General features: G+C 35.6%; 1 protein-coding gene across 4 annotated transcripts in view; it reads right to left on the bottom strand.

Moving 5' to 3' along the window:
- Positions 1 to 22,746, bottom strand: part of LOC135803978 (5-hydroxytryptamine receptor-like) — a 99,712-nt gene that overhangs the window by 45,470 nt on the left and 31,496 nt on the right. For 2 of the 4 annotated variants that reach the window (XM_065317732.1, XM_065317731.1), the window contains exons 3-4: positions 17,642 to 17,685; positions 8,767 to 8,828 (exon numbers count right to left, since the gene is read on the bottom strand). The gene's annotated coding sequence lies outside the window, so the exon portion shown is untranslated. Of the gene's footprint in view, positions 1 to 8,766; positions 8,829 to 17,641; positions 17,686 to 17,784; positions 17,966 to 22,746 lie in introns of those variants that run through there. The other 2 variants (XM_065317733.1, XM_065317734.1) reach the window with 2 other exon arrangements.

The following is a 22,746-nucleotide window of genomic DNA, read 5'->3' as shown; positions in this document are numbered from 1 at the left end:
TAACGTCAGCTTTCATTAGATACGCGTCCACCACCACACGCACTCTGCCAACACCGCATATCAGAGAATGCGATACTTTCGTAATTTGCTTTCGTGTTGCCTACGCGCTAAAGTTTCCAACGCGAGTTCAATCTTGTTATAGTTGTCTCGCGCGCTGCACAAACTGCAACTTCATCAAACAATCGACTAATTGACTTAATGCGCCGTACATTTTAATGACTGCTTGGAGATTCTGCGCAAACACGGCGAGCGGAGGTTGAAAAGTCAATTCGGTTCAATTTGAGTTCGGCGGCGCGGGAGTAAAAACTTACTCAATCGAGGTAAGAATAAGAATTTCATCGTCTTCAATCGTGGCGTTAGACCAACATGCTCCGACGCTTCAAGGAAGTTCTATTGCTTCCTATTACAACTCTTTTTTCTTGCTTTACTTTACTTCACTTTCGAAGACAGAGTGTTTTAATACTCCATCTAGAAGTTCCACCCGTGTTGGTTTGGCTAGTGCGGGATATTTTTATGTGGCGCGCTGGCGCGAAAACTAAAATCAACAACGCCGGCGGCGATTATCGCAGCGCCTCATCTTCGTCAGTGCCCGAGCGCTGTTGATTTAATGACGCGCCAGTGTGTTTCGTTATAATTTCATTAGTGCGCAGTCAATTCCCAAAAGAATCCGTTTCACTAACCTGGTGCGGGCGCACGCGGGGGTGGAGTGGCTTGGTCCCGGCATGCGCCCCGGATTCAATTGAAAACGACCGAAAACCACGCAATCCAATTTCGCCCCCAATAGTTTGCGAATCGGGAAGCCGAAAGCCGCCGCCGGGCTGCGGGCGTCTTCATTCTCTCGCACGAAGAGCGCGGGCACATTCCGGAAGTTAGTTGTGCGTACGATAAACAAAAAATAAATAAAACAACGGAGATGTGATAATCACAAAAAACAACACACGCAAAACGCCGCAAAACATCGCAGAAAAAAAAAATTAAAACCTATTTCATGTAAAAATCAATATTTTGTATGTAATGTAATATTATAAAGGCAAATGTGAGTTTTTTTGTTTGTTTGTGCCGCTTTAACACAAAAACTACTGAACCCATTTTGACAAATTTTGGTATGACGATATTTTTGGCTATGGAAAAGTAAATCAACAACTTTTTGTTGCAAAAACAAAATTTTAAAAGTGAAAATTAAGCGATTAAAGTTTTTTTTGAATGCAATCAGAGAAATAGCATTTTCCACCTCTTTCAACTCATTTTCTTTAAATTAAAATCTACACGAATAATAATTACTGAATTAACCTGGTAGAATAGCAAATATTTCGTAGGTTAGTGCGGTGGAATTCGAAATAGAATTTTCGGTTGTTTAGCAAGGTCAGCCACGCAGGCAGGAAGTTTGCTTGCGGCCAGAGAAGTGTGCGATGAATTTTTTATGATGGCATGAGCTTCGCATGAACAAATTTTATGCTCGTACGCGATGGATTGCGGTCAATAGTGGTATTATCAATCGAACCACAATAGGCACGTAAAAGAACAACATATTGCCTAAAATATGAATTGAAATAAAACTCCAACTCCAACTCCAACTTCAACTGGGAAAACAATACCGAAATATGAGTTTTTGGTGTTTTGGGGTGCGTATAAAGTATATATCTAAACTGCAAACAGCCTCGGGGTACGCGGGTGTAGATACAGTAAAATAAACAGCAAAAAACGTATGCGGATTGAATTTGAATTAAAGACAACGCGAGGATGTGTTGTAAAGTAGAAGGGTAGGTATGTAAACGTGTCTGGCAGCTGAAATGTTGGTTGAAGTAGTATAAATGAATCATTTTATGTAATAAAAATAAGAATGAAGTTGTAAATATTTTGTTTTGTGATTTAATAAAAAAGATGTTGGGGCGCATGCGCACTGTGCGCAGCGTCACTACCACAACAGGAATCGGTTTGCTTTTATTATTTCTACGATTAGTAAATTGTACTTACATTCTACACCACAGCCTTAATAAATTCATCAGGACACAATTACGATACTTCTCACAACACTTCTTCATAGTAAAACCGTTGTAAACAAAAATTTAACTTGCAATTACAAAATTCACAACCGTCTCATTTGACGCGCTGCGGTCGAATGACGCCAAGGTTACACTTGCATCCAAACCACCTGCTTGCGCTGTATATTTAGTTGCCTATAGTTATAAAGTATCAAAACTTCTGCATATTCACTGCGCTGAAGCAAACAACTAACTTTATGCCATTTATATAAACATGATTCCAATAATATTAACTAAAAGTACTAAATATTTTGTTTTGTAACGTAATAAATAATAATTTAATTTACTTTTTTCATAATTCACAACTTTTTGCAGTCGAATGATGTCAAGGTTACACTTGCATCCAAACCACCTGCTCGCGCACGTATATTGGGTTGCCTATAATTATGAAATGTCAAAACTTTTGAATATTCACTGCACCGATGCAAACAACTAACCTTTCGTCCTATAAATAAACATAATTCAAATGTTATTAAATCAGTAAACGAGTTCAGTATCAAAATTCGAACCCTTCGGATTAAGAGAGTGGCGCACTAATTAAAACTTCCGTATGCACAACTAAGTGTTCGTCGGCTCGTGTCGGCGCCATAAGAGATCTATTAATATTAAACTCTGCACGCGGAGCAACTGCTCGCAAGATTCAGTATTGCCGTCATTAGGAGCGTTGCTCCGCGCAGCAACAACGGCGGCAGCAACCCAATAAAGGTGGGAACAATCTGGATGGTAATTTATGGAAATACGACGCTCGCATCGCGGCGCGCGATAACGATACCGGTATACACAAGAAAACACAATAATATCAGCGTAGTGGTGGTGGTCCATGTCTACACGCGCATTTGAATATTATTGCGACAACCCATATCATTAGAAACCCATTTTCGATGTTAATTCGTCATTAATGATGAATGTACTTTGCGCGCCCGAGTATAGACACAGGACGAAATCGGGGAAAATTGTGCGCCGAGTGGAAGTATCAGATTTTAACGGCGGCGGCGGCGAAGGAGGAAAACCCGCATGAAATCAGAGACATCTTGAGTTGCGCGCCGAGTATTAACGCCAACGGTTTCGGGTTAAATACGAAATATGACGCTGGAGCAATATACCAAACGTTGTCAAACTTGCCGAAGATTTAAATTGGTTAAGTTTATAATAGAAGATTGCCGAAAACTGAATCAGCTTCACTGCACATTGAATTAATGATTATGCAGTTGGTAAGTTAAAACAGCGAGTGGTAGTGCAACCACCGATGGAGTTTATTGAGTGTTTTCTTGTTTGCTTATGTGTGCATTGGGTTTTTGTTGGGAGCTTCCGGTTACAAGGTAAACATGCAAACAAAACCAGCATTCAAGTGCATTTCCTACATTTTTAAAGTAAGAAACGCTTTGGTTTGAAAATTATGATAAAAATTGTTGGGGTTTTTATCAAATTACTTAAGAAGTATTGGTGATAGAGTTAAATTCTTTTCACCAATTTATTGCCGATTAAATCCGGAATATAATTCTGAAAAGATGTTGTGGATAGCATTATTCTACAAGAAGTTATAAACAAATTAAAGTGACATTTCATAAAATATACACAGAAAATTCACAATAAATGTCTGATAACTGCTGATAAAGATCAATTATTTGTCAAATATGAAATCATTTAGATTAACAAATTAATAATAAGCATATTTATGCAAAAATACTTGAAATAAGTCAATTAGTTTTCGAGTAATTAACTAAAAACTATAAAAATTCGTTTCCAACATTTTCAAAACTAAATTTTTCAAAAGTTGCAGTTATTAACAAATTACTCAAAAACTATTTGCGATAACCTGATACTCTTTTTACAAATTTGTAACTAGTTAAATTTGGAATATAATTCCGTAAAGATATTGTTAATAACAACATTACACAAAAAGTTATAAACAAATAAAGGTGGCATTTCTAAAAATTTATACCAAAATGTTAACTAAATGTCCAATAATTGTTGGTAAAAAACTTTTATTCACCAAACATAAAATATTTATAAAAAATATTTATTTATTAAACATTATACGTGATTTTGGATTTACAATTGTAATTTACAATTGTAAATTGTACAATTTACAATAGTAAATACCTTGTACAATTTACAATTTACAATTGTAAATTACAATTGTAAATCCAAAATCACGTATAATGTTTAATAAATAAATATTTTTTATAAATATACAACATGGATTACGTATTCACCAAAGAAAGTAATAAACATAAAATAATTTAGATAAAAAAATAAATTCCAAACAAATATTTACAAAAATCATTAAAATAAGTCAATTAGTTTTCGAGTAATTAGCAAAAAACTTTAAAAACTCTATTTTTCTCATTTTCTCCACGGCAAATTTAATCAAAACTAAAATTTTTTGAGGTTAAAAAAATCTGCACTCAACTTCCACCCTCATTGCTTGAATCTCCTTGATAAAACAACGCAACACTTTAAATAAACAATTTCAATTCATCCTCGTTTGAAGCAGCGCGCGCGTACACACACCACACACAAGAAGCGTTTTTCGCGAGGCGCACTCAGCCGCCATCAATAACATTGTCAAATTCACTCCACACATTTCGTGCGCCACATTCGCTCCACCACTCATCCCCAGCGCCGCCATTAATACTACGTTTTACTCTAATATTCGCCAACATAACTAGTCGCAGACGGGCTGCGAGTCTTTTGCTCGTCGCTTAATTCGTGCATTTGTCTTTATCATCTCGTTCCAAGGCAGCGCGCTGGCACCGCGCTTTTCTATTCTCGGCGCTGTTTGTTGAAAACACACTCGCATCGTCATAAGTGATAGATATGCATAGTGTGCGGGGGCCCTGCGCGCGAGCGGGCTGCAATTTTCATAAATGTTTGCGCAATGAGCTCATGATGCTCGTGGACGGTCTCTCTGCTTCTTGTTCGCTTCCGTTCGCTTGCGTGCTGGGAATGTATGGCGTTTACTGTGCCGCACTCGGAATTTATTGCAATCTTAGTCATTCTGACAGGGGCGCAGAAAATTTGCTTTAAATATTTATTATTTAGAGAGGAATTTAAAATCTAGTTCTGGGAAATTATTATTTTGATCTTTCCAGTGTAAATAATCATTTCGACATTATATTTAATGTTTTTCAAATTTACAACAGCTTTTTGTCACAGGGTTCTGCAGTAGCAAAAAAAGAATGCTTTTTTTCTTTAATTTATTAATAACTTCTAAACTATTAATTATAATCGTACTAATTATTTTATACTGGATTCTTAATTGAATTCTGTATTAATCTGAGTTTAAAATTCACCAATCTAATAATTGACTAAAAAGTTATAAGCAATTAAAATACGGTTTAGAACAAAAATTGATGGGTACACTATTTTGCTTGTAAATTTTGATAAAAAATGGCTATCATTATAAAAGTTTATAGTTGGAATCAGAATTTACTGCTGATTTGATTTTTGAATAAATAATTACAAAATATTAATTGATACTCGAGTTATTCATCATTGTTTATTGGTATTCACAATTATGTTTATTTCGAAATTGAGGTTGCTGAGTTAATTATCAAATAACTCAAAATATATTAGTGATAAAGTCATAATCTTTTCAGAAATTGGTTAGGTACTAAATTTGGCATATAATTCCGCAAATGTATTGTTAATAACGCTACTACATAAAAAGTTATAAACGAATTAAAGTGACATTTCTTAAAATATTCACTCAAAATTTACATTAAATGTCTAATAACTGTTGATAAAGATTAATTATTTGTCAAATATAAAATCATTCAGATTAACAAATTCATACTAAACCTATTTTTGTAAAAATACTTAAAATAAGTCAATTGGTTTTCGAGTAATTAACTAAAAACTATAAAAATTCATTCCCAACATTTTCAAAATTAAATTTTTAAAAAGTTGGAGTTATTAACAAATTACTCAAAAACTATTTATGATAGACTAGTACTCTTTTCACAAATCTGTTACTAGTTAAATTGGAATGTTATTCTGTAAAGATGTGGTTAATAACGCTATTACACAAAAAGTTATAAACAAATTAATCTGACATTTCTTAAAATTTACACCAAAAACTATCACAAAATACCTAATAATTGTTGAAGAAAAAGTATAATAGGTGAAATATTGCATAATTTAGATAGACTAATTAACACTAAACCAATTTTTAAAAAAATCATCCCATTATGCTAATTAGTTTTGGAGTAATAAACAAAAAACCAAAAAATCATATATTCCTCTTTAGGTTACATAAGCACAATTTAGATTTCTCTGAGAATAAATACCGGCCATACACTTGTCCCATTTGCCCCTCATCCCACTTCACCTTATTAGAGAAACACATAGTTTAAGCCGAAAGCGAGTGCGCCCCCAAGGAGAATATTGAAGCAGATATTTGAAGCTGGCAAGCGCATAAAGAAGCTTTCATCAGCAGACACTCGCCCAGCCATTCTACGCTCCTCCACGGTCTTCGCCTACGTTTGTGTTGAGCAATTGTATAGAGTGCACTCGGAGGCACAGGACCCGCTCGCATCGTCGTCATTATGAGTGCATCCGTGATAAGACTACAAGAGATTGCGATATGCTATTATAATTTAATTTCAGTCCAACAGCGCATCAACAACACAATTTATCTTTCAACTACTACAAAGAATATCCAAGGCCCCATGGCCCATTTTAGAACTCAATGGATATCTAATATCTTTATTGCTAATCGAATGTTCCTTGCTTCTTGCAGGTTGTAAGTCTTTGGAATTGTGGTTTGGTTAAAATTGGTTCCCTTTGTGCTGATTGCTTCCAGGACTACCCCACAGATACGTGAATCTGATGAGGGCCTTGAGTCCCTTAGTGGTGACGCTGGCATTAAGTCAGCTTGGACCATTTTAGCTTCCGGGTTTGAGCTGGCATCAGAAAAGCATCAATTTTCGCTTGCGGATTTTGGTGAATATTGACTGACCACTGCGATTAGTAGCTTCTTCCATTTGCAAGGCGCTTGGGTCATCCAATCGCAGTGGTAGTTAATTAATGCGACGCCTTGCAGGCCAAAACTTTGAGCTGGGATTAGTTATGACGACCCGTGATCAATTTACTTCATCTAACAAATTGTCAAATTTTCCGCTTGGGTGCAATGTGAATTCTCAATGTAAATGTCTTTTCACATCATTACGCATACGTAATCTATTTCCTCTGTGTAAAGAAAACACAAATTGTTGCGTTTATAAAATAAAATTTTTCAAACGTCCGCGTGTTAACAATGACAATGCCTTTGATAATAGCATTTTCCGCCCGCGCAAGCACGAATTTAACCTTCAAACGAAGTTTTTTTTGTTTGCACGTGCCATCACGTTTTTTCATCTTGCGCGTGATGCTGTGTCGTTTCGCGCTGCTACCTTTGTGTGTGTTTATTGTGTGCGTGTGTGTGTGTGTGGAAAAGAGAAATAATAAAAGTCTATAGCGCACAATCAACGTGCGCGCTGTGCATCAGCGTCATGTCGGCTACATTAAAAAGGCCAACGAGTGCCCCAAAGTCTTTTGCAATTGGCGTCATTCGGCCGAACGCAAAAAGGTTCGCCCTTCAATATGATAACGACCGCAAGTTGCAGGGTGAAAAGCGACAGAAACGAAAGCGACGTTTGTCGCAGGCAATTCTCATATATATACAATGTCCTGGTTTTAATGAACGTGCGGAGAGAAAGGTTTTTTCACGCGTGGAAAAGAATGGTGGAGGCGCTGCGCACGGGAGAAAAATGTTTAATTATTCAGAAATGCATGGATGAATATTAATATTTTTTTCACTAAAATACTTAGCGGTATATTTCACATCTTATTTTGTGAAAAATTAATTTATAATCAGTTTTAATTGAAAGTTATAAGTAAATTTACGATTTTTTTTTGTTTTTTTGAAAACTCAGTTTTAATTGTTTATAACTCCCTGTATATTAATGCAAATAACATGAATATCATATATTTTTTGTAGAATATTATACTCTACTAATTTATGTAGGAGTTAGCATTTTATCACTAATAGTTTTTGAGTAATTAAATAAAAACTAAAAAATAATTTTTAAAACTCGAATTTTTGCAAAAATTTGTTTTTTTTTCACTTTTCATAAAGCCAACAATGAAAAACCCTGAAAACTAACCTCAAACCAATCCTATCCAAACCTATTTCACCAGCATTACCTCCAAATAATTCTGGCACGCCCGCTTGTTCCATTGTTGAACTTTAATTGTCTTGGCAAGACTTGATTAACGCTTATAAATGGAACGTCAAAGCGCGAGGCGGTGGCAGTGGCGGCGGCCTCAAGCCAACGATATGTAACCATTGCGTGCGCTCACATGATTGTTACCTACTCGCAATTTCCTGTCGCAATATACTTATTGAAATCCTCGCCAGGTTTCACTTACGATCTTTGTTCTGTGCGCGCATGACACACAAGAAAACAAATCGCATTCGGTCTCAAACGTGTCTGACAATCAATCTTACATAGGTTAAACATTTTTGAGCGTAAATATCTTCAGGCAAACATCATGTCTGCTTCAATTTTAAATATTTTTTCAAGGAAATATTCAGTTTTAATATTTTTGTTGATGTCTAACATGAATTTTTTGTGGTGTTTTGAATTTTTAAATACTTGAAAGTTGTGAAGTTTAAACTTGAGGTATAAATAAGAAGAAAATAGAGAAGACTGCGGAAAACAAAACTTTAATTACTCACTTAGCCAGTTTTCTGCGCTCTTAGTATTCCTTGGTGAATTTTGCTGCCTGTCGTTTCGTAACCTACAAAAACATAACTTTTAGTTAGGCAAAAAATCAAAAAATTAAAAAGTAAATTACTCGTAAAGTATTTTAGCTACAATGATAATTTTTTCATCAGTACATTCAGAATTAAAAAATTTATTTTTAAAGAAGTTATAATCAACAAAATTAAAATTTTCAAAAAAAAATTGCCAAAAATTTAGAAAAACGTCGGTAACTTCTAACAAAAAAATACTATGAATAAAATGTTTACGAAATCTTATCAAGAATTTAATACGAAATAAACTTTTGTCAAATACATTAATTTAACTTTATTAGTTTTGGAGATATTTATAAATAATTATCACAAATGAATATTCATACACATCCCAAAGTTACGAGTAAAGCATCGCGCCTATATAATTCTCATTTGAAATGTTAACACAACTGTGAGCAATTTATTGCGACAGTTTGAGACCATAAGTCATTAAGACATAAAGCCGCTGAGGGAGAAAGTGTGGGAGGACGTCAGGTGGCTTCGGGGACGAAAAAGACGATAAGTTCGCACATCAAATGCGAAATTTGAGGCGCGAGGTTGAGTGAGTATTACTCAATTATACGTGGATTACTCGGGAAATCTAATTTTTGCTCTCGCCAGGTTTCTGATATTGCTTTCACTGACACGGTTTAGATTAATTCGCACGCGCGCGCCAAACGCCGAAAATCGATATATGAAATTACAATTTTTCCACTGAATTTGTTCGAGAGGCGAATTTAATAATTTTCTCTTTGAGCAATTTCGATTAATGTTCCATTATCGTTTCTTTTTTCCGTCTCGAATGCAGGCGGGCTAATATTTCACCTCGGGGCGCAACTTGTTTATGAAATCTTTTAAAATTATATACACGAGTAAAAATATTCATAGATTATGTGTTTGACGTTGCGAATAAATTGCCAATTTATATAATAAACATATTTCGCAAACAAAAATTATTTTTATCAATTTACCCAAGAAAAAACGCAAAAAATAAAATTTTTAAAATCAAAACAATGAAATAATGAATTTAACTATGTTTAGTTACCTGAAGTTGTCGGAATAAATTAATTACAAGTTCAGCAAACACAATCAAAACTATTATCTCCGAATAATTGAACACGCCACAGGAAGATTATATGTGAGTCAATATTAATTCTCGCAACACACTCGAAACTCGGCAAATATCGTTAAACTTGATCGCAGTTACCAAACAATAAATCTTCCGCAACTTAATACACTCAACTGCGCTGTGTGTTGCCTGCGAAATAGCCCCATAAAGTTTCCTCAACCTCTTTAAGATTCTCTTAAAACAGCAAGCAGTGTATCGAAATTGCGCGATATAATTTGACTTGCAGGCGCATGGCTGCGCCGCCATTGCCAACACGCGTATATAAAGGCGGTTGGATTGTATAATTACATTTTGTAAACTTTGCGGGCTCGTTTCGCATCGGCGGCGGCACTGGTGGCGGTGATAGAAAATAATGTGCGGGAACAAGCGCGGCTGCCGCGCCGCGCAGACTTGCGAAGAGTTTTCGTTGTGTTTTCTTTTTTGTCATCAACAAAGCAAATACTTAGTTGAAGAAGTATGCGAGTGTAAATCTTCTATAATTGCAAATAATGAAGCTATTATTTGCAAAAACTAAAATAATACGTTTTAACGCCATTTCGTGTTGAATTTTATAACCAAAAATAACCAAATATTAACAAAAATTCCCAATTTAATTTTCAACCCTTATTTTACACCCTTCCAGTTATATTTTTGCAACAAAACGTAGCCTATATCATTTTCCGTGGTCTAAACTATCTACATACAAAAATGTATCAAAATTAGTTGAATAGTTTTTGGGTAAAAGCGACACAAACAAACCATTTTCACTTTTTTCCAAAAAAAAAATCATTTTTTCTAAAAACTCTGTTAAAAAACCTTTCCAACTCCTAGAATATGATAAGATAGAACTATCTGCGTTCACTGCCAGATGTTGCTTCTCTCAGTTAATCGCCTAGACCCCTTGCCACCCCTGCACCGCCCCTCAAAAAGATATCCACGAATGCGTTAAAGAGGTTTGCGTTTTTGGCGAAAAGGGTATCTGCGCATCCGCATGATACACGATGTAGAGCCTGCGACGCTATCCCCGATCTTCATCTGCACGCTTTTCGCTGCCGCCGCCGCCGCCCAGATAGAGCACGCACGTGAGCGCATCATCCTCAGATGGTAATTTGTTACCGCTCTCCGCAGTTAGTGCGTTACCATTATGCGCTCGCTGCCACACTATCGTGGGAAACCCAAGGGCTATTACCATCCGAGCGCCGAGGAAACCGGTGCAAATTACGCGGATAAAGTAAGGCAAATACACTAACTGCTCGCCCGTCATACACTTATAAGCAGTGGGTATGCATTAAATAAAATTGCATGAAAGTGAAATTTTTATTTACAGAGAGTAAAAATGTTGGGGTTATGAGGGTTTGAATAGGTAAATATTGTTATTATGGTTATTATTATGAAATGTTTAGAGTTTTATAAATGTTGATGAGTTCTATGAAAAGATAAAATTATTTTTGTTTTGAATTTTTAAAATAAATGCATTAATAAAAAGATATTGATGAATTCAAGTTTAATTGTATGTTTGTTACGCTTTCACGCGAAAACCACTCAACCAATTTTGATAAATTTTATCGTACAGATAGATTATACCTTTGAGAATAACATAAACTTCATTTAGTCAAAAAATAAAAACTTTAAAATGGGAAAATAAGGGTTAAAAGTTAAATGAAGATTAATTAACAGTAAATTGCGTTTTTCTGTTTTTTTTTCCTATATTACTAATGAATCCACATTCATTAAAACTATGCATATGTGATGCGTAATACCCACTTGTACAAAATTGATAGAAACGCTTGTAAATTTCCTCCGCGTTCTCTGAATGAGCGCATATATGTAGCTATTTCATATCTCGTACTTCATGTTTGTACACGTGTAGCCATCTGCTGCATGCACGAAATCGATGCCTCTCTCCGTGCAATTTCCGCTTGAGCCAAGAAATTAGTAGCCAATATGTGCGCTCATTTGTTCCGAGCTTTCGAATGCATGTGAGACGTGAGGTTTAAAACTAATCAGCAAGTTATACAATTTCCGCCAATTTCCGCTTTATGTCCCTGCAATATTTTGTTGTAACAATTTTCGCAAAGAACGCAATACAATGCAATAATTTTGAATTGTATCTCCAGCTTATATTGATACTTATAGCTTATAGCTATATACCTATACCTATATCTTTAAAACGGTAACCGGTTGTGTGCAGAGGTGGAAAGTAATACAAGTTGATTGTGGACACAGGGCAACCGTGCGCAAAGGGGGATAAATTGATAGTAATTTAGTTTAGTTTTCCCAGAACCGAAAAAGCGTCGCCACGGAAACGTAGGAGAAGCGGGCATTGTTCTGTTTAACTAATGGCCGGCCGCACAGGACGGTCACGCGTTAAATATATAAACGATTTGCAAGTATTTAATAGATTGGATGTGGACCCATTATACAATTCGGGAAGGTACAAAGAGGAAAAGGGAAAAGAAGAAAAACAATTGAATTTTGCAAAGGTAAACCAAAAACCAATTTTTATATTATTTATTTTTATATTTTTATATTATTTATTGATTTTGTTTTGTTTTTAAAATATTTTCTTAATAAATTTTCTTTTTTTTCTTTTTTAATATTTTCTCTTGACTTTTTTCAATTTTGAAAATATGCTCAGGCGCAAACTCCACCTCGTTACTAAAGCCCGTGGCTAAAGTACTTTAGTCACGGCTTTGGCCATCCGTGATTAAAGTACCACTTTGTGTGTCTCAAAACCGTGAAAAAGTAGAAAAAATAATAAATTTGTATAATTTTGATGTTTTTGAAATCCCAATTCAGTCGGTCACAGGCTACTATCATAACCTCAAATCTGGCTAATATTCTGCAGCTATTGTTAAGCGGATTGCGTCTATATTCATATTCATTTCCAATCAATCAAAAGCAAATATTTAATTTATATTTAGTCATTTCTGGATGTAACAGAAAAACGAATTTGTATGCGTTGCGTTTATATATCTCCTTCGCGAAAGCTTTCAATATTCCGCATGAATTTTATATGCGTCGCAGATTTATATGGCAAACTCGGTGAATATCAACATTTACTTTAAATACACGCGGCTGCCACTCGCTTCAAAGTTAGGCACAGCCCGCCAAAGACCGAAATTTCTTCCGGAATCAAGCCGAGACTTCACCGCCGCGTCATTTCCGCGTCTAAATAAATAAACAATAAACAAAGCACTGAATAAGTAAACTCCCTCTGAACTTGGTATTGCATAACCAGTCACAGGTACAAAATACGAGCAAAATACCTGTTTGTCGATCTCGAAAACAAGAAAGTAAAATCCGAAGAAAATAGAAGTTAAATAAATAATTCCAAAGATTGGTACGAGTACAATGCAGCGGAAATAATATTGGGATTTATATTTTTGCGAATATAAGCAGCAGGAGAAAGAAGGAGATTTGTTTGGTGGGTTTCTATTTGCGTGGAAAATAAAAGTCGCCCAAGGGTCGCCGGAATGGCGGTGAAAAGCGTCGCGAGGATGTTTGAAAAGATTGTCCGAAAGGGAGGAAGTCATAAAAGTGCTCCATTTGCCGGGATGCAATTAGTGATAAAATTTGATGTTTTTATGCGCGTTGTTGCTCTCGGTCGCATTCCGCGACCGGTGTTTCATTGTCGGGACAGGTCCGAGGTTGGCAAATTAAAATTGTTGCAGGTTGGCCATTCGTCATGCGAATGCTGTGAACATCCGGCCATAGAGAAAATTGCAAGGAGGTTAGAACAAGAAAAAAATCACAGAAATAAAACTTACTTGATAAAAAAAACAAGAAAAAAACTTAGAAAACAAGTTTTCATGTGGAAAACTAATTATTTTTATTATCCATCAACTAAAACTTCATTATGTGAAGAATTTTAGGTTATATTATAGGTTAGATTAGATTATTTAATTAGTTTTTTAGTTTTAAAAGGCAAAAGTGTAAAAAACACGGTTTTGTCTTGTTGTTTGGGTTGCCTAACTTAGAACAAAATATTTTTGATAAAAAATGACTAAACTGAATTATTTTCGGTTATACTCTAGGTTAGACTAACCTAAAATGATAATTTTCGTCTCAAAAGCTCAAAATTAACTGACTAAAATACTTTAGTCACGAGCTTTAGTCACATGGTGACAAAAACACCAGTTTAGCCACTTTATACTTAATATACTATTACGAGGCGTGAAAAACTTCTCATATTTTGAAAAATTTACATTTTTAGGTTATGTGGTTTGGGTTGCATATATTACAAAAACATTATCTATTCAAAAATTTAAAAATTAATCGCATTCCCAAAAATAACAACTTTCAACACATTTTCACCTCCCCATCACGTCAAATATAACCTTGTGAACTATTCGAGGTCATATTTATCCAAACTTTAATCCAAATTGAAGGTTCAAATAGCAAATGTTCGAGATAGAGCTAAAGGTAGCTACTTGACATTATTATGCCTTGGAAAATTATATTTTCATACGTGCTCCGAGACCGAAGTCGACGACTGACTCAGTTGCAAATACCTTTGATGTCCAAATTCCACTCACTCGAAATACACCCACCGCATAGCTGATACCACAATGCGGACGACCATTGCGCCGCGCGCCGCAAGTTTTGTTGCTCGTCGGCGGCAACCGGCGACAAAACGCGTTTTGTTTGTTTTATCATGGCCGTCATCAGCGTCATTAGCATGCGGCAGTCATCCGCGACGACGTCGTAAACGAACGCTGATGACTGGCGAAACGGGATAATCTTATCCGTGCAATTCTTGTTCGCCGCCGCCGCTGCCGCCAATTTCCGTGACCACATCAGTGCGAGTGTTTTTGCACATTATCACAAGAGTAAATACATTTTCCGGGTTTTGTCAGTCAAAAGGTTTTGTCGGTTTTAGGAAGGTACTTGACTACTTGACTTACAACTAAACTAATCACTAAGTAACTGTACTAAAAAATTATTTACGGGCTGTAGAAGGGTGAATATAAAAATATGCAATGTTAATTTTAAATGTTTGCATTTTTCATCATTTTGTGGCCTTTTGCGGGTTTTGTCTGTCAAAAATCACGATTTTAGTCAAGTTACTTGACTACTTGACTAACTACTAAACTAATCACTAAGTCACTCTACTAAAATATTTTATCAACGCACTGTAGAAGACTAAATATAGAAATATGCAATATTAATTTAGAATTTGAACACTTTTCTATCATTTTATGGCAATTGGCGCGTTTTTCCGGGTTTTCTCCGTCAAAAATCACAATTTCAGTGATGTTACTTGACTACCTGACTAACTACTAAACAACTAAACTAATCACTAAACCACTCTACTAAAATATTTTCCTAACGCTCTGTAGAAGTCTTAATATAGAAATATGCAATGTGAATTTAAAATTTAAGCACTTTGCTATCATTTGATGGCAGTCGGCGCCGCTTTAATGAGCAGCTTACGCGGCGGCAACACCGCGCAAAATGGCATCAGCGTATCCGTGTATGTTTTAGGCAAGTGCGGTGTAAAGTGCAGCCGGCCATCTCTCCACAGGTCGAGAGAAGTACTCATCCGTGTGATTATGAAAATGAAAACGCGCGCTCGCAGGTTGACTTTGGTTGGCTTTTCGCGTGCGCTGGTCGTCGACCGGTTTAGTTGTTGCTTAATTAAAACCCATTCCGGCTGGTTTCGCACGCAGAACTCAGTTGCATTCGTAATGGCGGTCGCAATGGCCAAAAATTCTAATTACGTTCAGCTATTAAGCTGTTTTATTATTAATTAAGGATTTCGGTTGAGCTGCAATTACACGGCAGGATTGCCTTCATGAATTACAACTAGTTTTATTTACTGCTGTAGAAAGCGATTTTCAAAGCGCAAAAATTAAAGCAATTTAAAAGTTTTGACTAAATTACTATACTAAATCACTTGACATATTATAAAAACAAAAATTTTGTAAAAATTTCGGTGATTTTGTGTCTAAATTTCCTTCTAAAATGCTTTACTCAACTAAAACTTGACTAAATTACTTTACTAAATCACTTGTTCAAAATATAAAAACAAAAATTTTTATAAAATTTCATTGCTTTTGCATTGATACTTTCTACTAAATCATTTTACTAATAAACTCGACTAAAGTACTCTACTAAATCAATTGCCCAAATTATAAAACAAAAATTTCCTAAAAATTTTATTATTTTTGCATAGAAACTTCCTACTAAAATGTTTTACTAAACTACTTGACTAAACTACTAAACTAAATCACTTACTTATAATATAAAATCAAAATTTCCCTAAAATTTCATTATTTTTATATTTAAAACTTCTACTAAACTACTTGACTAAATTACTCGCCTCATATTTCCACCCTGAAATCAACCCGACAAAAAAACTCAAACTAAAAGTAATATATCACTTTCTGCTAGCACACTTTTCTAAAGACAAGAATGAAAACCTTGTTCCACCACTAAAAGCTACATTGATTGAAATATAGAGAAATATCGAATTGAAGTTTACAGCGTTTCCGGTTTTAAATTTCCAGCTTGTGCAATGTACGCTCAACTCTCACACAGCACTATGTACCGGAAATTAAACTTGGCTCACAACTCGCAAACTTTTTTCCGCACCCTACAAATTGAGCAAGCCGCATAATGCCTAACCTAAAATTGGCAAAACCAATATATCTGTTGACTTTATTAAAGCCATAATCGCGCATTTATTGCACCAATAATTTAATCATAATGTAACACTATGAAATAAAATGTGCAAATTTAATGTTTATTTAGATAATTTTATCTGCGTAATTTGCGCGCATACATTTTTAATCAACCACAAATTATTTGAGTTGGAATAAATCGCTCGGTGTGATCGCAATGAGCTGACAACTATTGTAATATGTAATATGTAAATTCCGACACCCTGCGCTCATTATATTATTCATGAATTTGCATTTACATTCTGTGCGCATGCGCAGTACACACATTAACTTCATTATTGTATATCAATCACATTTACTTCGAAATTTTGCTTTCAAAGACGTTGACGTAAAACAATAGCGCCCTCTGGTGGTGTTTGGTGGTATTGGTCAAGGGTACTTTTCCGCAACCAGTTTATCAATAAAATACCGCACGTCGCAGTTGCAATGTCAGAACTTGGGTGCAGCCGTTCAACGTTGAAATTCACGTTTCTATCTGTCATCTAAAGTTGTGCTCTCTGTGGAGCGCGCATCAAGTGGAAAGCTGCTATCTGCATGCATGGAATAGTTTAATGTTTCGAATTGATAAATTCGAGCGCGTGCGCTCGAAGCGTGCCCGTAATTTATACGAAGTCGCGTTCGTGCATGTGTTTAGCGGAAGTGCCGCTGATACAGATGTTGCAGGCGAGGCAAAGTTCGGACTTGGGTTGAAATATGTTTCAAGGTGATGTGGGCGCGCTATTCACTATATTTTCGCAAACTGATAAATTCATATATTCCGCGTGCTCATTTTGATTTATTTCATACGTTATTTCTTTATTTCTGTGACGTCATAGGAAAAGACAGTGCCGTCGAGAGCCAGCGCGGTAATAGTTATTTTTTTGTGTTTGCGATTTAAGAGTGATCAGCGGGCCCCAAAGAATTTATCCCAGTTGACCCCCCTCTTTTCGGCCCGGCAGGTAGGTAGTACGTGATAAATAGAAAACTTGTTTATAAACAGCAAATGTAAATTTGATCGAAAAATATAATTGAATTATAAACTTACCAGGGTACAGCTTTTCGGACTGCCAGGCACAACGAGTGCTGTAACTAAACGAAAACATAAATTAAAATTAAAATATTTCATACAATTGAATTAACAATCAACACAAAATAAACAATGTGTGCTGTTTAGTTAAAAATACTCACACGAGCCTGAAGGATTTTTTTAAATGATAAGAATCCACATGGGGGCGATATATATTCGATTAATTTAGTAACCGACACCAAACACAACGCCGAGTGAAGAATGTTATCAAATCCACTATCACGTGACTTGTAATATACATAACAAACGCGATCAAAAACTGGCATTTCCGAACATTAAACAAATTACTATAATCGCAAAAAAACAAATGAATAGTCGATTGATCTTCGAGTATAACACAAATTTAGAATATTGAAGTCCGAATAAACGATATAAGTCACTCAAAACACGACTGGATTAATCAGCGACCGGCACGAAACTGGCTGCAATCCCCCGATAGTGCATGCCGAAACTGCGTAAACAACTACGAGACAGTATATGATAAGAAAGCAAGAGGTGCGCAAAGACGACGCGTCGAAGGCACGCGACTTTGTGCGCGAATTTGCAATAGGCACATTGCAGCAAGTTGATGCGGCGCTAGGAGACAGCGCGCGGGACACATGCGTTAAAAATCTTGTTTACACCGAATCGCAGATAACAGCATTGTATACAAAACCATTCTCGTGCCCACGTTTGTCGATAGATATAAAAATAAACCGTATAACTCGATTTTATGATTTTTAGTGCATCCTAGTTCCATCTATGATTGCGACAATTTAGATTATTATAATCAATAATTAAAGTTTCCACGTGTTTCCACTTTTGTATGCAGTAGTACATATTGTCAATTCACATGAAGAGCGTCTCTTAAACTATAACATGGACTTTAGAAACTAACAAAATGTGTATAATCTAAGCCAACTTTTTGAAATGAGAAAATAATGACGATTTGCAAGCCATTATTAGAACACTTGTAGAAAGTTGAGAGGGTCGGGAAGATGCGTAAGTTATTAAGGAACTCTTAAGTATCATATGAACACAAGATGTTGCGATTTTCTCCTTTGGTACAAGACATATGGTGTGTTTTCCGGACAAAGTGATATTTCTTTCCATGGTCAACTTTTACACAAAATTAACACATTGTCAAGAGTCTAATGATTAAAAACCTCAATGTGATAGCGATAGAAAGGAACGAATCGCCGAATCATAATCTAAGGACAATTAGCTATAAAGTATGGCAGTTAAATAGGAAATCTAAGAGATGAAATTTTAATTCATAAAAAAATGGGCATAAACAAATGGGCAGATAATTTTTATCGAGGATATTCGATAACCAACGAATCGCTGATTATGAAAGACTGGAAAATTCTCTATCAGATAAAAATATAAAATAATTATATTTCCTACAGTAAAAGGTCGAAAAACGCGACTGAAAGTGCTAAAAAGTGACATTTTTCAATTTATTCCCATTTTATTCAATCGCGAGTATCTCGTAAACTAAAAGAGATAATTAGGATCTGATCGCAGCATCTTAATCTACGAACTATTCTCTAGAAGATAAGATACTTAAAACGTAAATCAGAGAGAGGAAATTTTAATTCTTAAGAAAAAATTGCCAAGATAATTTTGCTTGATAATTTTTATCAACGATTTTCGATAATTAATATCTCATAAACTAAAATAGATAGCAACCACAAAATTGTAAATTATGGAAGATTGGAAAATTGTCAATAAGATAGTAATCTTTGTTTTTTGCTGTAGTTTTTGTAAAAATTGTAAAAAAAGAATACAATTTAAATTCCAGTTTAATAATTAAAATTTATAAAATCCAATTTTTGTACCTATAATTAATATAAAAATCTCAATAATTTTATTGAATTCAAATTAAAATTAACGCACGCATAAAAATTTGCATAACAATAATGAAATTTATCCGCTGTTGGCACTTCTTTTTAATTCGCCATCTATCAACAACGACAATGAGCCAACAGGGACGATTAATGGTAAGCACTGCGAGCTTATTTGTGCCGCGCAGCACGTGCAAATAAAATTCGCGTAATCATTATTGTTGCGCGCGCCTAATAAAAATGAACGGCCGACAAAAAAAAACCTCCAAAGGACGTTAATGCCTTTCCACGCCTCGTCCGCGCCGTCAATTTATGGAAATTTTCGGCGTGTAATGCGCATGATGTCGAATAATACTTTACGACCACATACCGTCCCTCTCGTAACGCAAATCATGCGTAATCAATTATGTAAGCTTTCGATATGTTTATACGAATGATTTTCATCAAAAAAGTAAAAAAAAATTTTGAATTTTTTTCTTCTTTGGAAATATATAGAAATGTCGTAACTTAACCTCAAACCTAAGCCTAACAACCTGCATAAACTCGTATAAAACAGAAGGGGTGCGAAAAAGTTCTGTGGTCGCGAGGCGTGAACCGTGAAGTTATTTAAAAGTTCCGCGTGTTCGATTGAGTCGAGTTGTTGGTTTTAGAGCCCGGGTGGCGCGCTTTGAAGGCGAAGACGGATGCTGAGCGGCGGAGCAGTTTTTCTCGGATTCGATTTGCTTATAACGAGCTTTCGATATCGTGCCCGCGCGGTGGTTGAGCCATTTTGTGCAAACTACGGCGCCCGAAGACGTTTCTTTTATTTCCCATTGTTAGTTTCGCCGCATTCTCGCGAACGCCACGTGCGGCTATCGTCTTATTGCTTTCAATGCTTTTTGCACATCGGCTTAATATCAAAGTAATTGTGCGAACAAGCGCAGAGGAAGCAAAAATCGCTTAATTGTCATCTTTTATTATATTAAAATACGTAAAAAAGCAGGGTAAGGTATAATTATTGAAGGAATCAGTTTAGACGCATTAAAAAACTAAGAAATTAAAAAATTATAAAAATTAAAAAAAATAGATTGAATCATTACCTTAATATTTCACCAGGTTTAGAAAGATGTGAATTAGTAATAGTTTATTAAGTCAAATTTCAAAAAAAATGCATGAAAAACTATGATTGAACCTTCAAACCAACTTTCATCCCTTATTTTACACCTTTTTAGTTATTTTTTGGGACAAAAAGTAGCCTATTTGATTTTCCTAAACCTAAAATACCTGAATAGCAAAATTTATCAAAATTGCTTCAATGGTATAGGCGTGAAAGCGTAACAAACAAACTTTTATTCACTAAAATATCTAATAAGACAAGTTTTCGCAAAGTTATAAGCATTTAAAAATTGAAACAGCGTAAAAACGTTATTTCTTGTAAAATAATTACAAAAATAAACAAAATAAAATATTAAAAACTAAAATAATAATCAATAATAAACATTTATAGCCCAATTTACCGTAAATATTAAAAATTAATAAATTTTTACGTTAAAGCGATTAAAACTCACAGTTTTCACTCTCCTTTAACCACACAAAACAATAACCATCCTTTCCCACATTAAATAATTAACATTAATGCAAACATCAATAAACTACAACGTCGTACGTACGACATTAAATATTTATCCTTACCTATGCATCGATTTGTTTGCATTACATTATGAGAACATAAACTCGCACAACATGCCCCTCGCCATCCCGTCCCGCATCCGGAACTCGCCGAAGGAGTCCTGCTCGAGCCAGGCATGGTCCTGCTCGAGGGCTCGCGAGTTTCCCAACTATACTCATACACAAACCGGGCGCGCAGTTGTGAAACTCAGCGTCTGCAACGCGCGCTGAAACAATGTGCGCGCTCAAACTGTGCGGTGATGTTTCGGCTGGCCCCGAATAGTTCGCTATTAAATTACATGCCCACTTATTGTGCTCCATCGTACGACAATGCCGGCAGATGTGATGACTTCTCGGATATAAGATAAGAAGCAACGCGCGAGTCGTGTGTGCAGCATTCACGAAACTTTCACGTCTATCATGAATATCGTGATCTGAATATTACCCACGCGAGTAAAGTGAGAGAATGTTATTCAATACGCAACAATTTATTCTAAAACGCGCGCATAAAACTCAAGTTTACTTACTCGTACTGCAAACAGTAAAACACTCAAACAAACGCCGATTATTGCCGTAACTATTTTATTAAGTTTTTTGCAGCGCTGCGGGCAGACGAAACAAAAACGTAATAAAATCGTCCAAGCGACGGTCATAAACAGAAAACACGAAACAAAGCCGTGGAAAAAATCCCAGTGCTTTTAAAGACACACAATCAATGACGAACGTCAGAAATGTAGCCGGGTTGTAAACGAAAACAATTGACATTTTAAAGGGATACAAAGTTTGTGTATACGAACGCTTCGGCTGCAGTTTATATTGTTTATGTTCGAATGCGAATGCGAGCATTATTGATTTTATGCATCTGCATTCACCACTGCATCCTGTGAATAATTACAAGGTTGTTGAGTTTATTACGGCGTGCAAAAATTTTCCACTCGATGTGCTATCAATCGTAAACTAAAAATTTCTTTACAGAAATTCAAAAATAAAAGTTTCTACTCAACTTACAATTTATTCATATTCACATTCATAGTGAATACACATACACATTTATATTTATACCGAGTCTAACTTTTACTAATTTTATACCTGCGGTTGGTTTTCCACTGCGGTTTTGGGTTTTCTTCGTGACACTTTGGTGTGTTTTTTGTTTGCTCGCCGACCGGGATGGCCGGCGGGCGAAAAATCATTCGTCTTTCACTCTCACGCTTCGCAAGGGAATAATATTTGTAGTACCAGCTAGCGCCTCGCCTCAACTCGACCCTGCTAAATATTCATGGCTGCTTTTTAACTCTTCGACATAACTCACATTCAAATCAACAAATTTCGCTCTCGCCAACTTAAAATAAAAATACATTTTCTTTAGTTTTTTTTTATTGGCGTGTTTTACGTCGTCATTTCACAGTCGGTAAACTGCATCGCTTGATTTATGCGCAGCAGTTTGAATTGATTGAATTTCGGATCAACTATTCAAAGGTGGATGCGCCGGGCATACAGATTTTAATCAGTGGAAATCTTTGTAAAAGTTTTTAGATAATAGGAATGAGTAAATGTAATTATTATAATTGCCAATGGGTCGCAATCATTTGT

This window comes from Atheta coriaria, unplaced genomic scaffold, assembly GCF_025399875.1.
Source record: "Atheta coriaria isolate IRGN ID8LTWV9N9 unplaced genomic scaffold, Caltech_Dcor_3.1 hic_scaffold_3_pilon, whole genome shotgun sequence".
Taxonomy (NCBI): Eukaryota; Metazoa; Arthropoda; class Insecta; order Coleoptera; family Staphylinidae; genus Dalotia; species Dalotia coriaria.
The sequence above is the reverse complement of the archived record's forward strand: the minus strand, read 5'-3'. Positions and strand labels throughout refer to the sequence as shown.